This window comes from Ranitomeya imitator, chromosome 6 (assembly GCF_032444005.1).
Source record: "Ranitomeya imitator isolate aRanImi1 chromosome 6, aRanImi1.pri, whole genome shotgun sequence".
Taxonomy (NCBI): domain Eukaryota; kingdom Metazoa; phylum Chordata; class Amphibia; order Anura; family Dendrobatidae; genus Ranitomeya; species Ranitomeya imitator.
In genome coordinates this window covers 52,647,132-52,667,940 of record NC_091287.1, presented here as the reverse complement: position 1 = coordinate 52,667,940, position 20,809 = coordinate 52,647,132, and positions in this window count along the sequence as shown.

Here is a 20,809-nt window from a genome sequence, read left to right as displayed (position 1 = left end):
AGCAATCATAAAAAATACTTAAAAGGGGAATTGTGCATATTTTATATTTTTTTACTCAATTTGGAGCAATACATTAACAGGTCATCAATATTTTAATTTTAGGAATGTGATGTGTGTAGATGTGTGTTCTCTGGCTAAAACGACCACTAAGCATCAGATCATGGTGTGCAATGATAATTAATTACTGTAAAGGTGTCAATTTTTATATAAGGTGCATCTGTACACATACCATAAAGACAGGCACTTTTAAATAAGTCATTTAATTTTAGATATTGCACCAAAAGATCCATAGATCAGTTTGCCCATTGCAGGTTCATTATTGAATATGGGAGAAGGAGCTAAAGTCAATAACTGCTGCATTATTTTATTGTTTTTCCATAGCAGATTCTTTTTAAATGTACAAGTAAGAATATAGAAAATATAGAAATTGATAACAATCTTTATGGTAAGTAAAAGAAAAAACAGATTTGAGCTTGTTTGATCTTTTTAAAAAATATTTCAATGTAAATAGTGACTTGACCATTGAGTCATTAGACATCAGAGCTATCACGTAGGAATGAGAAGGAGACATGTACAATGTCAATGTGAAAGGCAGGAAAACATTCATTTTCTAATAATAACAGTGCGTTTCGCAAAAATAAAGTATGAATGTCCTTGAGGGAAGCTTTATAGCTGCAGCCACAGAGTTCAAACAACTGATCTGTACAAATACCATTCATTTTCTATTGTTTCCAGTGAACATGACAACAAATCTCCAAGTCTAGCTGTGTTCACTGCAAGTTCCAACATTTCATAAATCTCTGGTAGTATATTATCTAGTTCTGATCTATTTTCTAAAGTCAAGACTGTGAGCTTGGAAATTTTAGTTCCAGACTCAAAAAGAAATATTTGAATGTCAAAACCCAAGTAGAAATAGCATTTAATTCATACTCTGTCCTCCGTGGAAACATATCCTCTCAGATAGGTAGGGAATGTAGGAACAGAGTTTATGGAATATATTATTAATTTTTGGATTTTTTTTGTATATTTTATGTATTTTATTTCTTGATTTGCTTAATAAAAATAGAAAAGAAGCTCTGCACTTTAATAGCAGGTTTAATGTGTCTATTATAATGTGACTGATCTGATAAATAACCATGATTTGAAATGATCATCAGCAAGCACACTTATGTAGAGATATGATCAAGGAAAATGCCTTAGTTTTACTGCAAAAAAACATATATAGAAAATTAAAATGATTTTCAAACAGGAATAAAGTATGTGCTTCTCACAAAATTCACAAAATTAGAATATCATCCTAAAGGTTAATTTATTTCACTTCTTCAATATAAAAAGTGAAACTCATATATTATATAGACTTAGAGTCATTAAAAACAGAGTGATCTATTTCAAGTGTTTATTTCTGTTAATGTTGATGATAATGGCTTACAGCCGATGATGTTCCCTCACCATGCTTCATGGTTGTGATGGTGTTATTGGGGTTGTACTCATCTTTCTTCTTCCTTCAAACACGGCAAGTGGAGTTCTTACCAAAAAGTTCTATTTTGATTTCATCTGACCACATGACCTTCTTCCATGCCGTCTCTGGATTATCCAGAGGTCATTGGCAAACTTCAAATGGGCCTGGACATGTGCTGGCATGAGCAGGGGGACGTTGCGTGCCCTGCAGGATTTTAATCAATGAGGGCGTAATGTGTTACTAGCAGTAATATTTGAGACTGTGGTCCCAGCTCTCTTCAGCTCATTGACCAGTTTCTCCTATGTAGTTCTGGGCTGATTCCTGACCTTTCTTAGGGTCATGCTTACCCCACGATGCGAGATGTTGCATGGAGATGCAAACTGAGGAAGATTGACAGTCATCTTGTGTTTCTTCCATTTTCTAATAATTGTGCAAACAGTTGTTGCCCTTTCACCAAGCTGCTTCCTTATTGTCCTGTAGCCTATCCCAGCCTAGTGCAGGTCTACAATTTTGTCCCTGGTGTCCTTAGACAGCTCTGTGGTCTTGGCCATGGTGGAGAGGTTGGAGTGTGATTGACTGAATGTATGAACAGGTGTCTTTTATACAGGAAGCAAGTTCAAACAGGTGCAATTAATACAAGTAATGAGTGCGGAATAGGAGGGCCTTCTTAAGTAAAAACTGGCTGGAATTGGGCAAGGAGTTCTTTGCGAAGGACATATGAATCAAGCCGCATAAAAGGTTATCCTGGAAAAACAGTTGATTCCTTCTGCATAAGGTGTGCCAGGAGTGGTATAAGGTAACCCAAAAGCAGCGTGAAAGACTGGTGGCAAGCATGCCAAGACACATGAAAGCTGGGATTAAAAATCATGGTTATTCCACAAAATATTGATTTCTGAACTCTTCCTGAGTTAAAACATTAGTATTGTTGTTTCTAAATGATTATGAACTTTTTTTTGCATTATTTGAGGTCTGCAAGCAATGCCTTTTTTTTGTTATTTTGACCATTTCTCATTTTCAGAAAATAAATACAAAATTCATTGCTTAGAACTTCGGAGACATGTTGTCAGTAGTTTAGAGAATAAAAGAACAATTTACATTTTACTCAAAAATATACCTATACAGAGAAAAATCAGACAAACTGAAAATGTTGCAGTGGTCTCTTAATTTTTGCCAGAGCTGTATATATAGGCTTGAGAAAGGCTCATTTGTAGCTGAAACGTCGCCCAGACATATGGGTTTATTAAAATGCTACACATTTTTCCACTGAAACAATGGAGTGCTGCCTCTTTTTTGGAATTATATATATATATATATATATATATATATATATATATATACACATATATATATTTACTTACAGTATATATATACTCTTGGTATTTTATATATATATATATATATATAAATATATATATATATATATATATATATATACACTTGGTATCTATCGATCTATGTATACCACATATATAAAACAACAGATTTGTGATTTGCCAACCAGTTTGCATAACGTCTGCATATAATAATAATAATAATCTTTATTTTTATATAGCGCTAAGATATTCCGTAGCACTTTCAGTGTTGCATACATTATCATCGCTGTCCCCAATGGGGCTCACAATCCCTATCAGTATGTCTTTGGAATGTGGGAGGAAACCGGAGAACCCGGGGGAAACCCACGCAAACACGGGGAGAACATACAAACTCCATGCAGATGTTGTCTTTGATGGGATTTGAACCCAGGACTGCAGCGCTGCAATGCTATCCACTGAGCCACCGTGCTGCTCATATGCTACTCAACAGATATATTAGACATGATGAGGCTGTTGTTCTTACAGTTGTTGTCACCCTTGAAATCGTTCCAGAAAATGAAGTATTTTTCCCAGAAAATTATTGCAATTACACGTTTGGCTACACACATGTTTATTGCTTTTGTGTGTATTGGAACAACAACAAAAAGACAGAGGAAAAAAATGCAAATTGGACATAATTTCTTACAAATCTGGGGAGAATTTGACTCAATATTTGCATTGTGTGTCTGTGTGTGCCACATTAAGGATGGAGAACAGAAAGAGGAGAAGAGAATAGTAAAGAGCGAGTGTGCTCGTTACTTGAGATTTCCAAGCATGCTCGAGTGTTCTCCGAGTATCTTGGCCATGCTCATAGATTATGTTTGTGTCTCCGCAGCTGCATGATTTTCGGCTGTTAGACAACCTGAACACATTCAGGGTTTGCCTGTTTGTTAGGGAATCCCCACTTGTATTCAGGCTGTCTAGCAGCCCCAAATCATGCAGCTGCGGGGACACAAACATAATCTGCGAGCACACCCAAGATACTCGGAGACCATCTGAGCATGCTCGGAAATCTTGAGTAACGAGCAAGCTCGATCATCACTAGACGAGAACTGTCTAAGGAATTGAGATTCAACATTGTTGAAAAATATCAACAAGCTCAAGGTTACAAGTCCATCTCCGGAGATCTTGATGTTCTTTTGTCCACAGTGTGCAACACAATCAAAAAGTTTACAGTGGACAGCAGAGAAAAATTTATGAAAGGTTGCAATGCAGGACAGTCCGGATAGTGGATAAGCAGCCTCAATCAAGTTCCAAAGAAATTCAAGTTGTCCTGCAGGTTCAGGGCGAATCAGTGTTAGTGCGAACTATTTGTCGACATTTAAATTAAATTAACCCCTTAATGACTGCTAATACATCTCTTTACTGACCTGAGATATACTTGCTGCATTAGTCACGATCAGTGTTGGCACCGTCCATAACTGTTTAACCCCTTAGATGCTGCTGTCAATAGTGTCTACATCATATAACTGGTTAACAAAATATGAGGGCTCCTTCTTTAGCCCATCGGCACACTGAGATCATGATTGTGTGGTCCTGATGTTTGCAATTGCAATTCATGGTCAAATAGCGGCCTCAGAGTCTGTTGGATATAATAACCTATTTAGAAGTTAGAAAGATTTAGATGATAAAAATAAAATTTTCCATTCCGGTTATGACACTTTGCATTGATTCCTGAAAATCACTTGAAGGGTTAATTAACTACCTGACAGCAGTTTTCCATATGCTGAAAGGTGCGGTTTTTAAAATGGTATTCCTTTTGGGGGGACCCTAAAAAAAAAATTGAAAATTTCCTTGAAAAAATAAAAAAATACTGCTACATTTGGAAACCTTCTAAAATGCTAACAAAATAAAAGAACATTGTACAAATGGTGCTCATTTAAAGCAAACATGTGGGAAATGTTATTTATTACTGTTTTTATGTGGTATGACTATCTATATTAAAGGGATAATCATTCAAAGTTTGAAAATTGCACTTTTATTTTACATTTCTGTCAAATTTCTGGTATGTTTTGTCTTTAATTATAAAAAAAAATCGACCTAAATTTACCATTAATTTAAATTATAATGTGCTATGAAAACACAATCTCAAAATCAGTATTATTTGTTGAAGGAGGGATACAGAGAAAATGCCAATCATGCATGTGTAACACCCCATTTAACCGGTTGTTACAGTTATATTGCCTTCCCTTTGGGGAGGGTAATATCATGCTTGGAGGCAAGGAGGATTCTCTCTACCAGGTAACGCACCCACATTCAACACATTCCGAATCCAGGCCAGAAGGGGGAGCTCAGGTCCCGGATTAAGGGGAGCTTCCCCAGCTTTAAGTGTCCTGGTCTGGAGGAGGAGTTAGTTAGTTGGTCCAGGGAGACCAAGGAAGGCAGTCTGTTGGAAGGAGAGGAGAGATAAGGAAGTCTGGATCAGAGAGCAGACAGTAGAGCTGGCAGCCAGGATTGAGATGCAGCTCCAGGACAGAGGAAGAACCCGAGGGGTTGAAAGTGGTGGAGCTACTGAGGAAAGGAGAACAGTGGAGAAGAAAGGAGGCTCAGAGGGGAACTGTGACTGGACACCCTCAGAGCCAGGGCGCAGGAACCGGGCACCGGGAGCCCGAGGCTGTGCTGTACTCCAGGACACATAGCAGAACCGGAGGGCATAGGAATGAATGTTATTTGCCACACCATGTCTGAGGTGCAGCAGTAACCTGTGAGCCCGGGTCGTGATAGAGACCCTATAAAATGGCTCACGCTGCCCACCGTGCAAGCACCTGTCCAAAGACAGGAGAGAAAGGGGTACCTTGCCAGCAAGCTACAAGCAGCAGGGATTTAGCCAACTAGTGCAAGTAGGAAAGGCTTACGGACCTCACCTGGAAGAGGGATCCACTATTGCCTCCAGGCCGGCCAGACCATTCAACCACGTGTTCCTGGTACCCTAGACTGTGGACTGCTACTGCCAGTAAACAAGGTAAAGACTTTACAACTCTGTCCTCCACTTATTTGCCGGCAGACACACCATCCTTGCCCACTCGCCTTGGGAGCCGTTGGGACCCTGTTTCACCTGTGGGAAGCATCACCATCTAGCTGCAGTAACATCACCCCAGAGGACCCCTTTAAGCAGCGTGGGTCCCTACTGACTGAAAACCACATGTGGTGTCACAAACTTACACAAACTCTACAAACCCCTGTGAAGACCTTTCCCCATCAGCTTGCGCACCCAGGGCCATGGACCAGGTCGCAGCCGCCATGACATCCCCTTTAAGTGCAACCAGACCCAGTACCGAGTACCCCACTGCCCAGGCGGGCGACTCACATGGTTGGAGGAGTTGGGTTGGAGGAGAATTAGTTTAAAAGGGTTATGTCACACCAGATTGATAACTTTTTCTGCAGGGCTCTTTAACTCATTGTTTACTAACCTCATATGACTGACAGCTCTTTAACCCCTTTCTGCCAGCTGACAGAATAGTACGTCAGCTGGCAGATCCTCCACTTTGAGGTGGGCTCCGGCGGTGAGCCCACCTCAAAGCCGCGACATGTCAGCTGTTTTGTACAGCTGACATGTGTGCGCAATGAGCGCGAGCAGAATCGCGATCCGCTCACTCCCATTAACTAGTTAAATGCAGCCGTCAAGCGCTGACCCCGTCACAAGATCGGGGGTCAGCGGTGCATTGCCATAACAACCAGAGGTCTCCTTGAGACCTCTATGGTTGTTGATGGCCGATTGCTTTGATCGCCACCCTGTGGTCGGCGTTCAAAGCAACCCTGCATTTCTGCTACATAGAGGTGATCTGTACTTCACCTCTATGTAGCAGAGCCGATCGTGTAGTGCATGCTTCTAGCCTCCTATGGAGGCTAGTGAAGCATGCCAAAATTAAAAAAAAAAGTGTTTAAAAATATAAAAAAATAAAAAGTTCAAATCACCCCCCTTCCGCCCCAATCAAAATAAAACAATTAAAAAAAATCAAAAATACACATATTTGATATTGCCACGTTCAGAATCTCCCGATCTATCAATAAAAACAAAGGGTTAACCTGATTGCTAAATGGCGTAGCGAAAAAAATATCAAAATGCCAAACTTATGTTTTTTTGGTCCCCACAACATTGCATTAAAATGCAATTACGGGCGATCAAAAGAACGTATCTGCACCAAAGTGGTATCATTACAAAACGTCAGCTCAGCACGCAAAAAATAAGCCCTCACCTGACCCCAGATCACAAAAATTGGAGACGCTACGGGTATCAGAAAATCGCACAATTTTTCTTTTTTTTCTTTTAGCAAACTTTGGAATTTTTTTTCACCACTTAGATAAAAAATAACCTAGACATGTTCAGTGTCTATGAACTCGTAATGACCTGGAGAATCACAATGTCAGCTCAGTTTTAGCATTTGGTGAACCTAGCAAAAAAGCCAAACAAAAAACAAGTGTGATATTGCACTTTTTTTGCAATTTCATCACACTTGGAATTTTTTTCCCATTTTCTGTTACATGGCATGATAAAACCAATGATGTCGTCCCGCAAAAAATAAGCTCTCACATGGCCATATTGATGGAAAAATAAAAAAGTTATGGCTCTGGGAAGGAGGGGAGCGAAAAACGAAAATGAAAAAACGGAAAAAGCTCCGGGGGTGAAGGGGTTAATGTTCCTCTTCTCTGTTGTTGCTGAGATAAAACACTGAATAGTACAAGCTTCAAGTATCAGGCTAAGTGAAGACTGAAGACAGGCGGCCACAAGAGGTGGTGAGTTTTCCTTAAATGGAAGTCTTCAAACAGAGGCTGGACAGACATCAGATCAGTCTGAGATGGTTTAGTGAATCCTGCTTTGAGCAGGGGGTTGGACACGATGACCCTGGAGGTCCCTTCCAACTCTCACATTCTAGGATTCCATGATTCTGGGACAGCAGCTGCTACACAATTAATTTATCTGTGCTTTACAACTCTTTTCAATGTATTTACATCTGGCCACCTCCAGAGCTGTTTTCAGCTCTTTGTTGGAAAATCCTGGTATCAGACCCCAACGATTTCATCCCTATGGTTTGACCAGACAACCGCTTTAAACATTCATAGAGGATTATACCGCCATTCTGATTGGTATTTTCAATGTAAGTACACCAGATTTAAGAGATCTATTTAATAATGAATGCAGTCTGCATTGTAAAATCTGGTGACAGATCTGCTTGTACAGAGGAGGTAGTGCAAACAGATTGCTCCAGGTAGGGTGAATACACTGTTGAAAGTTAACTACTAATACATATACTCAACTCCGGTGCCGACAGTGTCAGCACTTGCTATACTGGGGATTTTGAGACATTTTTATGTTACTCAATTCCTGCGGCCAATCAGCACTGGCTACACTCTCCTCTCCTACACACATAATTGAAATCCAGAAGAAGTGAGAGGACAGTAACAGTTTTCACTTCCTTCTGATGTCTTAATTTGTCCGAAGGCAGGGAGAGTGAACCCATCGCTGATTGGCAACAGGGATCACATGACATAACAATGTCACACAATCCCTGAGACAGCCAGAGCCAACACTGCTGCAACAGCACCCACATCAGAGGTGAGTATAGGTGTTATTTTACTGGGGGGAACATAGGGCTTCATAAGGGTTTGTCATAGTAGTGGACAACTCCTTTATTGCACATGTAGTCAGAGCTCATGTGAAATGTTCATGTATGACAGCATTGTCCACTTGCTCTCGGGTTGAACAAGAATTTACAAGGTATATATATTTCTGTAACAAAACTCTATTTATTCATTATACCAATTTTGCTTTCTTATTTAGGGTTATAATATTTTGAGAGTTTTGCATAATAAAAAAATCATTTTTTTATCGCAAGCGTAAATGGAATGAATAATCTTATATAAGCGTGCTGTTGTGAGACCCTATCAATGGGCCATCTGCCCACTATTTTCTGCAGAATGATTTTAAATTGCTAAGATTCTTTTGCTATTTATTTAGCAATACATAAAAAGAGACAGTCTTGGTTCTTTTTATTACTTTACTATAAAAAGTCAGTTAAAAACAAGCAGTGGTGTGATGTGTTATAGCTCCGTTTTATAACTAGATTTGATTTGTTTCTGTTATTTTTTGTAATGGGTAATAACAAAATTAATTCTATTCTGCAAAGGTGAAATTATCATATATATATATACTATCCACCATAACTATAGAATTTTACTAAAGCCTTGTGTATTCAACTGTGCTACTGCTCTGGTCAATCTCTCTATTGTGCAGAGCTATAACAAGACATTTACAGCATAGCAGGGGTGGGGAACCTCCAGCCCGCGGGCCACATGTGGTCCGCGGTGACTTTTCATGTGGCCCGCAGGCAGGTCCCCGGAATCCGGAATGCTTGGGCGGCAAGTGTATCCTGCCAACTGCCAGCCTGTTAACCCTCAAGTGCACCCAGCATTCATTACAGAACGCTGCCTGCACATGAATGATGACATCATCAGGGTGGGCAGGGTTAGTGCCAGGGTAGGCGGGGTTAGCGTCCAATGCTCTATCGTCCTCCTGTCCCGGAAGAGGAGCTGCTGCCAGAGAGTCAATATTGATCTCTGTGCCGGCAGCTCAGTGCATGTCTGCTGTTGATTTCTGTGACTTTCTGCTGGTGATCTGTGCCCCTCAGCTATGTGCCCCCCTGGGATCTCTGTGCCTCCCAGTTATGTGCCCCATGTGATCTCGGTGCCCCTGCTGTGATCTCTGTGACCCCAGCTTTGTGCCCCCTGTGGTATCTGTGCCCTATAGCTATATGACCCCCTGTGATCCCTGTGCCTCCCCAGCTATGTGCCCCCTGTGATCTCTGATCTCCCTGTGATCTCTCTGCCTCCCAGCTACAGTATATGCCCCCTTGTGATCTCTGTGCCCCCCACCTACATGCACCCCTATGATCTATGTGCCCCCCAGCTATATGCACCCCTGTGATCTCTGTCGCTCCCAGCTTTCTGCCCCCTGTGATGTATGTGCCCCCTGTGATCCCTGTGCCCCGGCTATGTACCCCCTGTGATATTTGTGCTCCCATGTGATCTCTGTGCCCCTGTGGTCTCTGTCCCCTCCAGCTATGTGCCCCTCTGTGATATCTGTGCCCTCCAGCTATGTGCCCTCCTGTGATTTCTCTGCCACCTGTGATCTTTGTGCCACCCTCCGGTGATCTCTGTGCCCCCCAGCTATGTGCGCCCCTGTGAGCTTTTGTGCTCCCCCTGTTATCTTCGTGCCACTTCCCCAGTGATCTATGTGTCCTCCCGGTGATCTATGTGCCCTTCCGGTGATCTATTTGCCTCCCCGGCAATGCCTGTCCCCCAGTGCTGTATATCCCCCTCCCAAAGGAAGGGAGGATATGACAAAAAATTGACTGCTCTCCTAGCCAACCTGGAAAAGCAGCTGTGAGAAGCAACATGATCAGCATCACCTAACATCACAGCTGCACCAAAGAGAAACAGCTCCAGTTGTCACATTAAGGGTGAGTTACCGTAATTAATTGTTTGAATAAATATACCAGGGTAATTTTCAAGGTGATCATTTCTGTGTGGCCCCCGAATGATGGTAGAAATTTCCAGATGGCCCCCGACTGGGAAAAGGTTTCTCACCCCTGCTGCAAAGGGTCATACTAGTCCTTCAATACACATTTGATTGTGAGCATATCTGGCACAAATAGCCAATTTCATCGAATACCTATGGACATCTTTAGTCATGAATTGAGCTAGCATTGTAATTATAGGTGTCAAATAGAGCTGATCCAATCTTTTGAAAATTAAATACCGGGTTTGCTAAAGTTTTCCCAAAATTTGATTTGCAGGGAATTGATTTGCCGCTAATTACAATACTGCAAATACTGCCTTTTCAAGATATCGCCATCTCATGAAGATGTGTCCCACAGCCTTGAATAGAAGCCATCTGTATCTCAAGATACGTGATATTTGTGTTATAGTGAATATAGCGATTAAAGAAACACTCAGAGCCTTTTATATTCCCAGTCCTTGGCAGTGGCCTAATCCAGCTCAGTGCTCTGCAGGAGAACTTCACCCTCCCCCCAAAAAAAATTCAGAACTTTGTTAAAGAAAATTAACAAAATTGCACAGTTTTTGCTTACTAAGCTGCAACAAGTTTTTTCTATGTGCCCTGCCCACCTCAATCATATTCAGGGTCCTACCCGCGGAAGTCACTAAAGTTAATATCATTCCCCACAAAATAAGAAAATAATTGCACTGAAAATCATGGTGAGGCTGAGACCTAAAGAAAATTGGAAGTCATAGAAGCCCAATATTTTTTTCACAATTTTTTGCCCTTTGTGTCCATTTATGAGCAAGGGTTTAACCGTGAGCAAGGTCCTACCTGTAGAATTCACCCCAGATTTTGTTTTTAATTTGTGCCCAGACCTGGCAAATGCTCATTCCTTCACATGATCCTAATGGTGGAATTAACTTCAGATGATGTCTCTAAAAAAGAATAATGTCATGTTAGATAATTAAGCAGCTGAGACATATCAAACATTTGAGTTATGGAAGACAAAGAATTTTGTTGAAATCCACTCTATTATGCAGGTGAAGATGCTTAAATTGCAATGCAATTAAAAGTAGTGATGAGCGAGTATACTCATTGCTCGGGTTTTCCAGAGCACTCTCGGGTGACCTCCGAGTATTTGTTAGTACTCGTAAATTTAGTTTTCGTCACCTCAGCTGAATGATTTACAGCTATTACCCAGCTTGAATACATGTGGGAATTCCCTACCAACCTGGCAACCCCCACATGTACTCAGGCTGGCTAGTAGCTGTAAATCATTCAGCTGAGGTGACGAAAATTAAATCTCCGAGCAGTCAGAAATACTCGGAGGTCACCCAAGCGTGCTCGGGAAAACCCGAGCAACGAGTTGACGTGCTCATCACTTATTAGAAGGTCACACTATTCATGCAGCAGAGTTGATGTTCACAACTTTTGAAGACTTTCCAGAAACATTTATCTCAGCTTCATCAGTATGTAAAATACACTGTATGAATTTAAGATAACAGATTGCAGAAATACTTCTGAAAAGTGTAAAAGCGTATTTGGGTGGCCATTCGTAAGAAAGTAACTTTTTTTCTTTCAAAAATTATATGAAATGCAAAACCTGTTGATATTTTAAGAGGAACTCATGTTAAATGAATGTTTTATTGGGTGAAGCTTTGTAGGACATTTTCCAAGCTATAACAAATACATTTGGCGATGGTCCACACTGTATGGAAAAATATGGACAAAAGTTGAACATTTTTGAAATTCAATAAGGCATTAAATATATCAGAAGGTTATTGTTTGCCTTAATGGTCAATTTGGCTGCTCAAACATGTAACAGTAAAAGGATAAAACTGTACAAATAAGTTATAATTCAGTTTGATGAGAAAAACTTATCTTGGTCTACTTTATTATTATTTAAGATTCAAAAAGCCCTTTTCCAGAACTAATAAGAGTTTCTTCGTATTATGCCGGAATAAATGCTTTTATTTTATTATTACAATGTTCATATCGTTATTAACAGCGGGTCTAAAATAATAGGGTTTGTATACTTTTTGCTACATTTTAGACATTTTAAAATGTTAGTTATTTTTATACTTCATTCAACATACTATGTTGAAATGATTTACTCTGTTCAGCAACATTACCTTAGGTTGACAGGTACATTTTGCAGCTTTTTAAGTTCACCATTTAAAGGGTTTTTCTGAAATCTAATAGCTAATTTAGTATTAAAGTTTAACAATTTAATTTTAAAATCTAAGAATTAAAGATTCCCTACCATTTTTTCTCATATTTAACTTGTTTGTGTTTTTTTTTCTTACACATGATTACGATTCATTTGAGTTTCCTAGCATGCACTAGGGATTAGTGATGAGCGAACGTGCTCGGATAACGTGTTATCCGAGCATGCTCGGGTGTTATCCAAGTGTCCTGGGCGTGCTCGAAAAATATGTTTGAGTCCCTGAGGCTACATGTTTTGCCGCTGTCTAGCAGTGAGCAGGGAGCATACTGAGCATATTTTGCAATTGACAACTGGCGCATGCTCGGTATAGCACTGATTAAAATGGCCCCTGAAAGGGTTATCTCTAACTAAGAGGAGAAATTATCCAGCTGAAGGCGGAGGTGGTTCACACTTTGTGAGACTTTATTGGACAACTGAAGCGATAAATCGTTCTTTAAAAAAGTCTTTGCATAGCAAACACCTGGCACACCAGTAGGGAGGATCAACGCGTTTCAACTATGAAGTCTTACTCATGATCTCAAAGATCATGAGTAAGACTTCATAGTTGAAACGCGTTGATCCTCCCTACTGGTGTGCCAGGTGTTTGCTATGCAAAGACTTTTTTAAAGAACGATTTATCGCTTCAGTTGTCCAATAAAGTCTCACAAAGTGTGAACCACCTCCGCCTTCATCTGGATAATTTCTCCTCTTATCTCCATTTGCTGTGGGCGCTCACCCCTATCCGTGCTGGGCGTTGGCAGGTCTGGGGATTCCTTCTAAGACCGGTAAGCTGACTACATTTTTTTTTCCCTTTATTATCTCTAACTAAGTCCTGTTTCAAGGTGGTGACAGCAGCTGTGGCAGTGACTATATTTTAGGAAACTAAAAGAAACATTATCAGATGTAAGAAAAAAAACTATGTTAGAGTAGAGGGTGAACATTAGGGAATTTTTAATTGAAACACCTTAGAAAAGTTGCTAGCTTTTATAATTAAATTGTTAGACAGTGGGGATGAGTGGACCCGTGGAAGTTCGGGATCGTTGCGTTTGACCGAACTGTAGTCCAAAGTTCAGTTCGGGTACCAGAACTGTACTTAAACTTGAACCTGGACCCAAACCCCATAGGAATCAGTGGTGACCTGAACGTTGGAGCTGGAAAATCTCTCTCTCCAGATCTCCAGGAGACGACTGTGTTCAGAGTTCAGCATCAGACACTAGGAGTCCTGTATGAACCTTGAGCTTTACAGTTCGGGTTTGTTTATCCCTAGTTGGCAGGTCTTAAGGGGGTGGATTCTCAAACAGTGCGTCATCACACAGGAAAAAGGAAAAAAATAGAATAGCAGTTAGTGTACTTAGGAAACAGTAGGGAATTTTTAATACAAGTATACTAGAAAATAGCTTAGATTATGGCACTAAATAGATAGGGATTCAGAGGGAAATTGAGTTTGACTTTGGATCACCCCTTTAAACTACAAGTCTGCAGTCAATTGAGAATCCTTACATCAGGCACACTGGGTGCTGCAGGATTCTCCGGTGCTGGCTCTTAGAGGGGTCGGCCATGTGATGTAAGTATGTGATTTTCATATTTCTGGCCACATTCCGACTAGACTGTATCCGGCCTTGCTCAGTACACTTGCATTGAGCGAGGTTGCGTCCATCTTGTCGGCACATTACTGCATGTTTGCAAATCACATACTTCCGTTCACGCGTCTGCTGCTCCCAGCGTCAACACTGGAGAACCGTGCGTGTGATGTGAGGATTCACAAGTCTGCAGTCACAAACAGCAACTGCAGACTTAAGACTGGAAATCCTTTTAAGATTAACCCCTTTAAGCTTCCTTGAGATCCCCATGTAGTACTTGTCTCTTTTTTGCTCATTTGGATTGTGTTAATTAACCCGCATGATATTGCTGCAAAATGGAAAATGGAACCGAAAAAAATGAACTGGACTCGGAGTATAAGTCCACAATCAAGACTGTGTATAATCCCTCCTTCACACGTCGGTATATAACCAGTTCAGGAAAGAATAATACTGGTGTCATCAATGTTTTGGGTCAGCGTATGATCAGTATTTTTTGCTATGGCAAAAGAAGAGGAAATTACAAAGCCTATGAATATTGTACACTACTGTACAGCCATACAGTGGCATATGATGTATGACGAGAGCATTTGTTGGAGGTATAAATTGCTTATTCCTATCCGGCTCTGAGATTTCACTTATAATTACTTCCATTAAAAAATAAACTGTTTTCAGGCTTGAATATTTGCTCTTAGTAGGTGTCCATATATCACTGTTTGGGATGTTTTACAGCAGAGGGGCTTATTTGACTGATAAATGGATCCAGTATATCAGCAGTAAATCTACTCTTACTTTTACTTCCCAATTCTGCAGAGACCCTCCCTTTAACTGCTGTAAAATATGGTGATATAAATCTGAGCTGAGGATCCCAGAAGTGCTGTTTTTCAATAGAACGGATTTATAGAAGCATATTGCTGGCAGATATCAGCCTAGGTCAGTATTATGAGACAAAAAGAAGTAAAAAAAAGTATATTTTTATGTATGTCAACAGGAATATAATATGATATATTTGTACAATCTATTATGCACGTTGTGTTGTATTACGCAAGTTCAGCATGGCTGCTAGATATCTTTATTTTTTTTTCCAAGTTGTAACTCATACATAGTTTTAGTGCTACTGCTTGATGATTATTTTACATATCGCACAAGAATATTACCACCTTTAGCATGCTGCGTATAATGTTTTTACACATTGTGTCTACCTATTTTATAGGGCCGTGCACCACTTGCAGATGCTCAGGGAAATCGAATTATGATGCTCACAGAAATCTAATTTTGTACAAAGCCATGTGTTTTCCACTGAGATATATGGAATCTGAGAATGAAATTTTGACATTTTTAGTTGGATATGTAAAGCACGAAGCATCTGGAAGATGAGTGTTTTGTCACATCTGAACCTTCCCCCTTATCTCTTGCTGGCTATATACTTTAGATAGAGGATGACTGGACTACTCCATAAGCTAGCGCACAAAGATTTGTGAAAGGGAATCTCACAGTATGATTAACCCATCTAAGACATCTACTTGTATATGGACATGTAATTCATAGGAAGCTGAATAACATGATACCTTGATACATACAATCTGAGGTTGTCTTATTCCAGAGAAATTCACAGTTTTTATGTAAATGAGCTGTTCAGGACCATGGCCCGGACATAGATCTACCTGAGAATCTGCCTCCAGAGATTATTTTAAATGAAAGGAAGATACCAGTTGGATGTGGAATGGACGCTCACTGCTCTGCTGATCTCACTGCAGAGCAGTGTGTGATTATAAGGCCATGTTCACACATTCAGTATTTGGTCAGTATTTTACATCAGTATTTATAAGCCAAAACCAGGAGCGGGTAATAAATGCGGAAGTGGTGACGTATTTCTATTATACTTTTCCACTGATCAACTGCTGAATGTGTGCACATGGCCTAACTGACACATCTGCAAGTTCCTCTCAGTGCTTCAGTTTCTATCCCACCACCAGAAAGAGTTGCAATACAGCAGGGCTGTGAGAGCTACAGCTGAAAACATTTTTGTAATGAGACAAAGTTCAGTTCTACTTTTCTATGTTAGTTACATGTCTCACACTAGTAACTCCTCCTGTCATTTAAAGGGAACCTGTCATGTCCTTTTTGCTATTAAAAGGCACCTGTCACCCCGAAAATCGTGGGTGAGGTAAGCCCACCGGCATCAGGGGCTTATCTGCAGCATTCTGTAATGCTGTAGATAAGCCCCCGATGTTACCTGAAAAAGGAGAAAAAGACGTTAGATTATACTTACCCAGGGGCGGTCCCGCTGCTGGTCAGGTCGGATGGGCGTCTCCGGTCCGCTGCGGCGCCTCCCATCTTCTTTCCATGACGTCCTCTTCTGATCTTCAGCCACGGCTCCGGCGCAGGCGTACTTTGCTCTGCCCTGTTGAGGGCAGACAAAGTACTGCAGTGCGCAGGCGCCGGGCCTCTGACCTTTCCGGCGCCTGCGCACTGCAGTACTATCCTCTGCCCTCAACAGGGCAGAGCAAAGTATGCCTGCGCCGGAGCCGTGGCTGAAGATCAGAAGAGGACGTCATGGAAAGAAGATGGGAGGCGCCGCAGCGGACCGGAGACGCCCATCCGACCTGACCAGCAGCGGGACCGCCCCTGGGTAAGTATAATATAATGTATTTTTCTCCTTTTTCAGGTAACATCGGGGGCTTATCTACAGCATTACAGAATGCTGCAGATAAGCCCCTGATGCCGGTGGGATTACCTCACCCGCGATTTTCGGGGTGACAGGTTCCCTTTAAACTGCCCCCAATGTCTTGTTAGTGATGCACATTGCATCACTAACATGTTTTTCTGAAGCAAAATTTCCCAGTATGTAGCGCAAACAACATTTTTTATATTTTGATGAGTACCCCACATACCTTCTGTTTCAGTCATATGGGTGGGGATCTCTAGCTTTCCAGTCACTGTCACTTTTCAAATTCTCCATGCCCATCGCAACATAATTCCTTCCCTTCACTGCTCCCTACTTCACTGAAATCTTGCAGCAGATCCCGTTCTTGCACAGCTTTCCGGGCATGCATACTGAATCTGGGTGTACGTCCCAGCTTAATAGCGTATGTATGCATGCTCCAGAGCCACTGAGCATCACAATGATGCACGCGACCACCAGCCATTTACTCCTAAAATACCTCTCTCTGCATCTGAGCTCTGTGACGTCTCAGCACAGATGGTGCAATGATGTCACTGCTGTGCGCCCTCGGTACTGAGCAATGCAGAGGGTCAGAAGAAACTGAGGAGACCAGAGCAGCGGGGGAATGGGGAGAGGTGAGTATTTGATTATTTTTTTTTTATGAATCAAGTAATATATGGGGCCTATAATACTGTATGGAGCAATATATGAGACCTATCATACTGTATGGAGCAATATATGAAGCCCATCATACTGTATAGAGCAATATATGGAGCCAATTATACTGTTTGGAGCACTATGTAGGGCCATTATACTGTATGAAGCAATATAGGGGGCCTATAATACTGTTTATAACGATGTTGGTCTTTGTATAGAGATTTATTGTAGTAACTTCTGTTATCTGCTGATCTTTCCCTATATCTACAATTATGGTGTGCCATCATAGTTGTGAAGGTTACCTGGTTAGGGGCCCACTCAGAAGTATTGCCCCCCTGAACCAAAACCCCACCTACGCCTCTGTGTGGTGCCCAGGCCATAATACTGTACAGAAACTATGTGGTGTTGATAAAGGGGCCCACTGAGATTCTTTTGTCCTGGTCCCAGGAAAACCTGGAGCCGGCCCTGCTGGCACCCAATCAGTGACCGCAGCAGTCAGATTACTGTCATCACTTCTGGTCTGACCCAAAACAGGGGCGCACGGACTTGGGAACAGATTCCAACTTAATTTCTCCTTTTATCGGCATGGCACCCAAATGGATATTTTAAAAATTCACCAGAAAACCCCTTTAAACAACTGTAACATAGAATAAATGTGATAAACAATTACATATTCATCAGCAACCCATAATGATGCAAATATCGTGATGAGAAAATATTAATGACCCACAGTACATGGACTTTTTAGATATGGATTTGCAATCTCTATTACAATCCGAGAAATACAAACGTTACTGTTATGAGACATATTCTTCCAAAAGAGCACACTGTAATTCCCTTACCTGCGTGGGAAATAAAATTCAATTTATGGGAAAAAGTTTGACTTTAATTATTTTGGCTCTAGAGAAAATATGTGCTCATCCTTAGTTGTAGCGCCATAATCAGTATTAGCACCTTTACCTTTTACTTGCAGCAAGCAGAATATTCTCAATCCATCTTGAAATGTAAATGCTGATTTTCAGACTGAATCCTTTTCATAGTTGTTAATTTATATTCTTTTTAAGCATTCCAGAGGGTGGTTTGACATGCCAACGACCTACTTACATGCTCAAATAATGAAGGAGAAACCTGAATACAAAATATGGACTAATCCATTGATTGCATTTTTAAAATATTAAAGACATATTAAAGGAAAATGTTTAGTGTGTTCTTTTATTAATGTCATCAGTTCCAACATATTATCTGTTATAGACTGATACAATAAAAAGGTGCGTCATACTGTATAGAAACACAACCCCAATTCCAAAATAGTTTGGGCTCTGTGTAAAATGGAAATGGAACAAGAATGCAATGATTTGGAAATCTCTGATAGCCATATCTTATTCTCAACAGAACATAGAACCCAGATGAAAAGGTGAATGTTGGACATTCATTTGAAAAAAATTTATGGCAGCAACACATCTCAAAAAAGTGGGGACACGGTTAACAAAAGGCTGGAAAAGTAAGTGAAACTGATAAAAAACAGTTGGAAGGTCAATTTTCAAGTATGCTAGAGAGGCAGAGTCTCATGGAAGCAAAGAAGGTCAGAAGTTCACCAATCTGTGAACAATTGCATCTAAAAATTGAGGCACAATTTTAGAAAAATGTTTCTCATCGTAAAATTGCAATGACTTTGAACATTCCACTATTTACAGTACATAATATAATAAAAATATTCAGAGACCACAGAGAAATCCATATCTACAAGGGACAAGACCGACGGTCAATATTGGATGTAGTTAGTGGGTGCTCATTGTAATATTGGTGCTCTGAAGAAAATAGTTCTGCAAATGAAATAAATAGCAATCTTCGGCACTCAAAAAAGGGAATTTATTAAACATATGGCAGTACTAAATAAATCAGACCCAAGTAAATTCAGATATTTATTAGATTGACATTTCGACACATTATAGCCTTTTTCAAGATATATCTGCATATAAAAGACAATTCAGTATTAATAGGTGACATTGTACTAAATAAATGTCGGGTCATGGTATCAAAATAAAATAAATCTCTAATGCCTATATAATAATTCCTAATATATTTTGTGTACATTTTATACATGCATGAAAAAAATTGAGTCAACATAATAAATCAAGACAACATGATAAATTACCATGCAGCATACTGTGTATGGAGGTTAGACTTCCAAAGAAGAAATTCGTTGCATCCAAATGTGAATATCTAAGGAGCATAATAGCGTAGGTTACAATGTGTATGAAAGTTTATATTACAAGTATAGTCACTAAGGTGTATAGAAAAAGGAATATAATAAAGAACAGCACAAAGAACAGATACCGTAAATTGAAGCACAATAATTGCTAGCTGGAACCAATCGTATATACTCGAGTCTAAGCCGAGATTTTCAGCCCAAATTTTTGGGCTGAAAGTGCCCCTCTCGGCTTATACTCGAGTCAAGGTGGGTGGCAGGGTCGGCAGGTGAGGGGGTGAGGGCGCTGAGGCATACTTACCTAGTCCCAGCGATCCTGGCGCTCCCCCTGCCGTCCCATGGTCTTCGGTGCTGCAGCTTCTTCCCCTCTTCAGCGGTCACGTGGGACCGCTCATTAGAGAAATGAATAGGCGGCTCCACCTCCCATGGGGGTGGAGCCGCCTATTCATTTCTCTAATCAGCGCTGCCGGTGACCGCTGATTAGAGAAAGAAGCTGCGGCACTGAAGACAGCTGTGACAGGCAGAGGGAGCTGGACGTCAGGACCAGGTAAGTATGTAATAGTCACCTGTCCGCGTTCCAGCCGCCGGGCGCCGCTCCATCTTCCCAGCGTCTGCGCTCTGACTGTTCAGGTCAGAGGGCGCGATGACGCATATAGTGTGCGCGGCGCCCTCTGCCTGATCAGTCAGAGCAGAGAGACGCCGGGACCGGACGCTGGGAGCTGCAAGCAAGAGAGGTGAGTATGTGTTTTTTTTTTCTTTTTTACTGCAGCAGCAGCGGCCATGGCAGAGCTTTCTATGGGGAACTATGAACGGTGCAGAGCACTATATGAGGCACAGCTATAGGGAACTATGAACGGTGCAGAGCACTATATGAGGCACAGCTATAGGGAACTATGAACGGTGCAGAGCACTATATGGGGCACAGCTATAGGGCAATAATGAACAGTGCAGAGCACTATATGGGGCACAGCTATAGGGAAATAATGAACGGTGCAGAGCACTATATGGGGCACAGCTATGGGGCAATAATGAACATGCAGAGCACTATATGGCACAGCTATGGGGCAAGAATGATCTATTTTTATTTTTTGAAATTCACCGGTAAATGCTGCATTTCCACCCTAGGCTTATACTCGAGTCAATAAGTTTTCCCAGTTTTTTGTGGCAAAATTAGGGGGGTCGGCTT